The sequence below is a fragment of the Tinamus guttatus genome, unplaced genomic scaffold (genome assembly GCF_059628265.1).
Source record: "Tinamus guttatus ecotype Peru unplaced genomic scaffold, ASM5962826v1 Tinamus_guttatus_pri_ptg000028l, whole genome shotgun sequence".
In the NCBI taxonomy this organism is placed as follows: domain Eukaryota; kingdom Metazoa; phylum Chordata; class Aves; order Tinamiformes; family Tinamidae; genus Tinamus; species Tinamus guttatus.
In genome coordinates, this window is record NW_028288562.1 from 1,719,691 (window position 1) to 1,728,828 (window position 9,138).

A 9,138-nucleotide genomic window follows, 5' to 3' on the forward strand; every position below is an offset into this window, starting at 1 on the left:
TAGTGATTATGCAGGCAGTGCATAGAGTTCTTTTCAATTCTTACAGTTCAGGTCAAGGAAACTTGCTTCATTATTCCTCTGTGCATCCTGGGGCTCAGTGCCCATTTAGAGGCTGCTTTACACAGACTCTGTAGTATTAAATGAAGCCAGGAATTCATCAGTCATGTTGTAAAGCATAAATTTCTGTCTGGCTTCATATGTAAGTAGCTGAAGGGTATCAAAGGAGGATGTGGACCTTTGGATCATCATGTTGCAGTTATATCTGGACCACCTTTGTCTTTTAGGTGCCTTGTACGAGCAGAACGTGAATTCTTGTATTTCAGTTTATGCGTCCAGTAATGAGTATGCTGCCAATCTGAGTGAGGAAGCATGTGCTGGCGTCTTAATGTTGAATTTGGGCCTAATAAAACTCATCAGCAGTTAATGCTCTTCTCTCAGTTCTCTGTTTTCTTGTGATGTTTCCTCCTTGCAGTGGAAAATAAGCACCTGCATTTTAGTCTCCTGGGTGGCAGAGGGGCAGCAACTTAAGTGTCTCTTTTTCTTTAACCAGTTTACAGGTAGGTGACAGTGAGCTACCTTTTAAAAAAAAAAAAAAAAAAAAAAAAAAAAAAAAAAAAAAGAACAGAACTTGTTTCACACTGTAGCCATGCAGCAGGGCGGGTGGCAGAGGACACCTGCAAACTGAAGCTGCTCGTGTTCCTGACGGCCAGCTCACGTTGAGTGGCAGGGTTAACTCAGAACCAATCTCATGGCTAACGTTAAGAAATTTCTCCAGTTCATTTTTTTGCATCATGCTGTTCTTGTTGCCATATAAGTAAGTATGAAAAAATCCGAAGGTCAGTGGAATAAATCCAAGGTATAGTTTCCAAAACAAAGAAACACCACTCTGTGTGGAATGTGTTTCAAATTACAGGTGTTAGGATGCTGCTTAGGCTGTGAGGGAAGGATTCTGTGTCTTTATGTCATTACCTTAAAAACCAGTGATTTGGTGAAAACAGGAGGTTCTTACATTCTTGTACTGATTTAGGGTATTGTTTTCTTCCTTAAAAAGTGGAGAAAATAAATTTTGCTTTTCACTTTGCTCAAACTGTGAATCACTTGAGAAAATGTTCTCTGGCAATCTGTGTATCTGGTTGTTTGAGCTTATTTCTGGTATACAGATACACTGTGGACTATTTTATTGTTTTCCTTTCAGTAAATCTAATCTGCTTTCCAAAAATAATGCTTTCTTTCCCCCCAGGAGAATGTTCCAGAGAATAACAGACACTTGCATAAGTTTGTATTAATAGATTTCTGAAAAACATGACCAATCTTATAAGTGTTTTAGCTACAAAAGTTATTATTTTATTTAAAAAATGATAATGATCAGGCATCCAGCACAGACAAAACACTTTCGTATGTCTTTGCCATCACCGATATTTAAATCTGCACTATATACTGTGTCAAGGCATTTAATGATAATGGCGATATCCTGATATGAATTGCAAGGGAAAATTGTGGAATATTTTAGCTAAAATTACCATTGGAAGTTTGAATCACAGAAGAATGTAGATCAGTGTTTGTAGTTTGAAACAGAGATCTGGAAAACAAAAGTTCTACCTGTCTCCAGACTGTTCTTCACAAGAATGATTTGTTTCACATTTTATTTCACTATTGTTTCTGCAATAGTCAGAGCTCTGAAATAAAGCTCAGAAGAATACTTTGGTTGTAGAATAAAAAAAAAAAAAAAAAAGTTTTCTGAAACCTTAATGTTTTTCCTATTGAGAGCCTCCTTACTTTGATAAAGCTGAAATGGCTATGCTAATGAAAATCCATATCTGTGACCAAAGGCAAGGAGATGCAGTGAAAAATTTTTAAATTCAGTATGTTTCATAAATGACAGTGTTATATGTTGAGGCTGAGAATTGATCTCTTTTATTTTCTGTTTTCTTCTCCCCTCCGCCCCACCTATTAGGCCGTCACCTGCCAAGACCACTCTTTATAAGGCTGGCAGTGCTGCCGGCAGCATAGGAGAGAGTGCTTGGATGTCCATCCAAATAACTTTATCCCGTTTGTCCTAATATAATCTCTTGGGAGTGCTCACTGCTGGTATTTGAGAATTTGTGTTCTCCTGGCACTTCCTAATATTATGCCATTTGTCATACTTGGAGGCTGTTCTAATAGTTGACATGAACGATTTGGGCTTATTTATATTTATTATTCATTTTGCCTGTGTGGCCATCAGCTTCAAGCTGCCCCAAGTTGGCAGTGAATATAGTTTATGGAGAGCTGCTGTCTTTAAAACCAGAAGCCTGTGCGGCCTGAAATGAATTGATGCCTGTTAGACCAAGTGCTGCTGGGCCGAAGTCTGCCTTGCAAAGGGGTAGGTACAACTGGAACACTGTACTGGTAAATTATGGTTGTAGTCACCGTGCTCGGAGGCGGCTGCATGGGGCAGGGTTTGTAGGGAGAGCTAATAGCTCATATTGCGCAAACCAACATGGTTGGAAAAGAAAAACAGAAGTTTTTAGAAAAAAACAAGCCCTTCTTTGGGTCTGCACAGGAAGGGCTTTCGGTGCCCAAAAGTTTGTCTACTTTTTCCAACTGTATCTGCTAGTCTAATAAAATATATTACCTCTCCTTGCAAACTTGGCCTGGCTGAGACACGGGCGTTCCTGGTGGCGGCGGGAGCTCGCTAGGCGCTCCCAAACTGCTCTTGTCCTAACTGGGAGCAGGCAGCGATGCTCAGCTCGAGCTCCATCTTCGAGGCGCCTCGCACTGTGGGGATGCTGCTCATCCCGTGGAGGCTCGGGAGTCTCCTGCCTCGTTTTAGAAAGAGCTCGAACGGCACGGAATGGAAGACAAAAATATGCGGTGTCCGAAAGCGAGTTGAGTCTAAAGGGGTCCGCTGTAGTTTAAAGACAAAAGAAATAGTGTTTCCAGCTTGAGAGCCAAATATCTTGGAGTCGAAGGCAGAAAATGTTTATAGTGTTGTATAGTTTTATAGCTACAGACTGAAGGAAAACAGCTCGTGAATGATTTTCAGGGGCTACTAGATGTTGTAGCAGTGGCCTGGCAAATACTGGATGGAGGAAAACCCTCTCTGCTTGTGGGAGGAATGAATATCTATGAAGAAAACACAACTTGCATTTGCAGCGTGCGAGGACAGCCGCTATTTTCAGACTCATTGGGGGTCCTAAGTGCCTGTGGGGCTGCAGTTGTGACATGGGGGGGCTGCACAGGTGTCTGTGGCAGTGGGTATGGGGCAGAAATCACAGTCATTGAAATCTGCCTTAAAGAAATGAGCTGTACAGCTACCAGCATGAAAAGGTTTGCAGCTGTGAGCTGAGGCCAGCTGCAGGATGCCCCTGCCACCTCAGGGCGATGGCTAGTGCAAATCTGAACCTTGAAACCCGCGTCTGCCTGCACACAGAGGCATGCGTGGTTGTCATTCCAAGGCACCAGTTTGACCCAATTTCTAATGTTTTTATCTTGCAGTGCAGCCCCATTCACTTTTTCCAAATCTAGGCTAATAATAATAAAAAATAACATTTAATATTTTTGCTGATGTCACAGGCTTTGGGAGCCAGCCTATCAAATAATGCTGTGATAAAATTTCAGAATTAATGCAGCAGTAAGATGGAACTGGGGTCTCTGTTTGGTGTTACATATGTAATAGCTTTTTTTTACATACAAGTTTTCATTTAGCTATCCTAGGTGTTATGCTGGCAGAAATGAAATTCACTGGGTTTTCCTCAGTAAATGCGGTGGAAATGTGCCTGTTGCATGTTTTTAACTTTTCAAAGAATAGGCCTGCAGCAAGGGCAACTTCGTCTTGAAAGTGTTAAGTTTTAGTTTTCTGCCTCAGCAAAATGCCTTTTCTGTTCTCCACAAAAACTGGTAGCTAAGGCTTTTCCCGCACTTTATATCATCAAGAGATTTTTGGCACATTTTAGCATATGTACATTAATCTTTTTCTTTTCAAGTGGATTTTTTGTGGGTTTGCCTGTTTCATTGTTATTTGGACTTTGCAGATACCTCAAGGATTTTTTTTTCCCCTTCAAGAAAATTTACAGAAGATTTCCTCTCCTCTAAGTAGCATTCACTATTACGCATCCTCCCCTTGCTTTGTGTATGTTTTCCTGCACCAGGAACCTCACTACAGATCATTCTTCCAAAGCCCTGCAGTGCAGTAGCTTTATTCTGGTGTTTCCTTGTACTGTGAAATATGTGTCAGCTCCTCTGGCATGCTTTCCTCTTCCTGCTTGGGATTTACAGTGCTTTTTCCTTGCTCTTCCCCTAACTTATCTTCAGCTAAGTGGATCAGGCTTTCCCCTTTTCCTCAACAAATGCATTAATTCTCCATTCTTCACCTGTCTGCAGTACCTACAGCTTCCTCCTCCTGTGTTGCACCACAATAACTAAATCTTTCTTTATACTGGGGCTAATTCAATAACACTTTTCTGTCCTCCTCCTCCTCTCTCTTTTTCTCCTCCTTTCCCCCCCCTTTTTTTTCTTTTTAGAAGAGCTGTTGTCTAATGTTTGTCCAATTTAGTCACATACTGTCTAATCAGTGACATTTTCTGGAGCTTTGCTTCCTCTGACTCAGATTTGGTTAAATATCTGACATTTTTACATTGGATTTCATATCTTTCCCTCTTTGGAAGAGGACCTAAAATCCCCAAACATGTTTCTATCACTAGCTATTATGACTAAAATCATTGTTTTTCTGTGTCTCGGTTTGCAGAAAAGTATAAATGCAAGTTCAAGAAAAAAGAAAAAAGCTATCTTATTTTAAAAATGCAGGAGTCATGCAGTGTATAACGTATCAGCAAAACAAGAAGATAACTTTCTAGACAACACAGTTGAACTTACTCAGAATTTTGCTTACCGAGCTACCTTAATTGTAGCTTATCTTAATGAAGAGTGAAGAAATCTAGTTTAACTTCGGTGAGTACGAATTGGTCGTGGACATGCAGAAGGAAAAAAAAAAAAAAGACTTTTTTTTTTTTTTTTAGCAAGAGATTTTCTGCAGCTGATGTAGAGCACAACAGATGATGAAGAGAGTTATTTTAGTGGCACCCACTTTTGGATGCCTGATTTCTTATGAGTTGTGCAGCTTGAGCTTTTCCCAGAGGCTGCTTCTGAAGCCTTAATGCAGAGTTCCTCTGAGAGTGGTTTCCCACCAAGATTTTGTGACCGCACTGTTTGTCCAGCTGTCACTCGGTGTGTTCGTAATGTTTAATCCCATTGGCCAGCTCAGCCCGCTTGTGGGAGGCCAGCACGTAAAAGACCCACAGTTTCTGTGTGAAAACTGGGATTTAGGCGGGAGAGGGAGGGAGGGACTTGGTGGTGCGGCCTCTGAGTCAAAGGCTGCAGTGTCAATGCAGGAGTTCCTCGTCACGCTTTGCTTTCCAGATGGTCATTCGTCGTGTATTAGTCAACTCTGATTAGTCCCAGGGTGGTTTGGAACCAACAAACGTACGTGTTACCATTCCATGTAGGAGGGTGGCAGAGGATGTGCCACGAGGGGTTGGAGCCACCCCGTCATGGGGCAGAAATCCTCCGAGCTGATGGTGAGGAGCAAGTGGGGAAAGGCTCCAGACGACGCGGGAGATGCTCGGCTTTGTGCCACACGAAGGCTTGCAGCAGCTGGCGTGCAGTGGGAGCGTCCTGTAAAGGCTTGGGTCAATGCGCTGTCGACCTGCGGGGTGTCCTTTGCTTGGGAAAGAGCGCTTGAATTCGCGTGTACAAGGGAAGGCTGTAGAAGAACTTTGAATTTCCTTTGAGTTGACATGCAATACGGACAGTCGATCAACTTTTAACCAGTTACACGCTTACAGGGAGGACAATGGTGATTGGCTACATTTTCTGACCCCATGTTTAGAAACAATTTGCTTTCTATGCTGTGTGTTGGGCATCCTTGCTGTGTAGTCGTGAAATAAATTTGCAGCTGCATGGTAGGGTCCAAAACAGCTTTTCCTTTTGGTTGTTAATGTTTTCTTTTCAGGTGGTAGCTAATAGATGAAAGATTTTGAAGTGAAATGGGTGAGAAGCAGGGAAGTTTTAAACAAAAGGTTATTTTTAAAGGAAATGCCTTGTCAGGCTTTTAAGTCTTATTTTTAATAATTTAGCACTTTGATATGTGGGTTCTTGATCATTACTTATTAGCACTTTCCAAAAACATGTTGAGAAGAGTGACGAGAAACAAGTCCAAGACTGAATAATTGTGGAAACATCCGTAGCTGACTGAATGAATTATGATTGTCGGTCAACAGAAAAGTTCTGGTGAACAGTGACCGTTTTTCCAATCATTCTTTAATATTTCTACCTTTTCTCTGGTCCGTTGTTTAGGTCAGATGCATTTTCAAGACTGTTATGTAACTTATTTTGGTGGTTTCATTAGTCATCGATCCATCTGCTCTCTTCCTGTATTTTTTTTCTTAAAGTCAGGCTTTGCCAAACAACTAAAAAAATGGATTACAAGCTGCTTTGAATCACAAGACTAAGCCATTATGTAAACTTTTGACTAATAAGAGGAATTTTAATGGGCCTAAGTAACACTCAAATTCATACAATTTGTATAATTGATGCTGAAGCCTGTTCTGAGACAGCTGGGACTGCTCAGCCTCCAGAAGTGACAGCTCAGGATGGAGCTTATCCATGTGCATCCGTACCTGAAAGGGGGAGTATAAAAGACTTCTCAGCAGTGCCCAGTGAAAAGAAAAGAAGGAATGGGCACACACTGAAATATAGAGTTTTCTGTTTAAATGCAAGAAACCCCTTTTTCCTGCAGGACTGGCTGAGCTGGTGCAGGTTGCCCAGAGTTTGTGGAAGGTCCATCCTGGGAGATGTTCAAAACCCGCCTGGACAGGTCCCCGGCAACCTCCTGGAAGTGGCAATTGCTAGAGCTGCCTTCGGATCTCAACTAGTCAGTTAATATAAACACTGCGACTTGTTGAATTTACTTGCTTAGGTAGATGCCTTATGTCTCACTAGAACTTGACCAACCAATTTATTGGGCTAGTCCGAAGATGGTATATGTAGTTCTCCTTCTGTTGTAAGGAAATAGACTGCCTATTTTCAGACGCCATCAATAATGACCCAAAACACAGATATTTCTGTGCAAAACCCATCAGCAGTAAGAACAACCTTTGCTTAAGTAGCCTGCTGTTTATGCACTCCTAGTTAATGTGTCTACTTAGATGAGTAATAAAATTACCCCACTGAGATTTTGGGTGAGACCTGTCATGCCTCAAGCTTCTCCTGTGATTAGTATCTTGGCTTCCAGAGGAAGAAGACACGAGAGCAGTGAAAGTAGGAAAATTTAGCAGCAGGTTTTGGTGCTGTCAGTGTGATTTACAGCCAGGGCAGCGAGAGGATTACGGCTGGGCTGGTGTAGCCTGAGTGCAGTTCTTTAGCTGCCTTCAGTAGCAGCGTCAGTGTGGGGCGGCCACTGCTGTAACCAAAGATAACATCTGACCCAGCAGCACTAAATCTGAAATCGGGAGGCTCTGTGCTTTTAATAGAACATATCGTGGTGGTGTTTGGATTATTGTACTCTGCATGTGAAGAAAAGGGAGGGAGGTGCCTGAGGGTAGCTGAGGAAATACGGGAATTGAATCTTCTTACATATACTTGAGTGATGCCAGGCTAACTAGCTGTGCTAAAAAGCTAATTTTTACAGGGTTGCAAGGAGCGCCCTTAAATCAACAAGCTGCCCCCCCCTTCCCCAAATCCCTCGCTGCATGGTGCCTTCGTGTCCCTAACACTGTGCTCTGTAGAAGCTGCCTTATGGTGTTGCTGGGATTGCAGAGAACAAATAGCCTATTTATTAAGCGCGATACTCTTTCAGCTAATAACGAGTAAGCACTTAAATAATCTGTCAACAGTCAGGTTTGTTCAGAGTCACGTGTGATCTTCCTGCCTGCTCCTCGGAGCCCGGAGTATTTATTACTTAGGAACAAAGACGCTTAGAGGCCAAGGTAAGAGACAACGCTCTCCCAACTGCAGCTGGGTGGAAGATGGGAACCAGGGCGCTGTGTGTCCCGTGCTGCCCTCCCGCTCCTCATGAAGGCGCTCGGCGCCGCGGCCCGGCTCCCTGTGGCCGTGCTCGTGAGGAGCGAGTTCACGCCTCGTCGTAGGCCGGGCGCGCGCTCGTTGGCCTGCGAGGAACGCAACACTCTGGAGCGTTCGCTTCTGCAGGTGTCTGCCCTGAGTGCCTTGCCCGTTGCCCCGAGTAGATTTGGTGTTTTGTGGGGTTGGGGCCTTTAATGGCGTTTGGGTAAAAGCCGCCCTTAACTACATAAAACTTGTGTTACAGTGCAGACAGTCTGTTGTGCAGTAATCTCTGTGTGAGTGTCCTTGTCCAGGCTGTGGGTCTGCAGGTGTGACAAATCTGTGTCTTGGACGCTTAAGAAAATAGTGTAAACAAATTGGGAACTAAATCGGCGTCTTCCCTATTAAGTTCATGAGCAAAAGCTAACAAATACTGCAGTATAGAATTTACAGAGCTCAGCGAACTCTGAAAATGCGAATTCTGTTTTACTTCATGCTACCTACAGAGAACACTTTATAATTAAATGGAATTTACTCTGATGAGTAAAATCTCACTGCAATGATTGGCGCTTGTTCAAAGTTTCAAATAAGCATCTTCAAAGAGGGAAAAGGATTTAAAGAAAACAAACACAAACAAAAAAAGATATATTTATGCTTTCTCCTGGCATTTTAAGTATTTCCTCTTTGAGGGATGCTAAATTAAAACAATTTTATGGTCAACATGGAGAACACTCTGATACTCTTTTCCTTTCAGAGTTTCCTTTTCATAGCGCAGCTGTATGTATGGTGCAGACAGCACAACTAAGTCAAACCATAGTCAACATCACTGTTAAAAATATACATCCTTCTTGCCATGCCTGAGAAAAAGGAAATGGTTTGCTAGCCACAGAAAATAAGTGGTTTTAATAGAAAACAGATAATCTTTGAGCCCCTAGGGGAGAAGAAACCAGAAAACTAGAATCATAGGAGCCCAAAGTTCAGGTTTTGCAGATATTGGCTAGAATTTTCATCTTTCAGAAGCAGAACGGTATGCAACCATGTGCAGCTCGTCATCTGTGCTTTTCTCCAAATTATATCATCAAAATCATAACACTCTTCTGC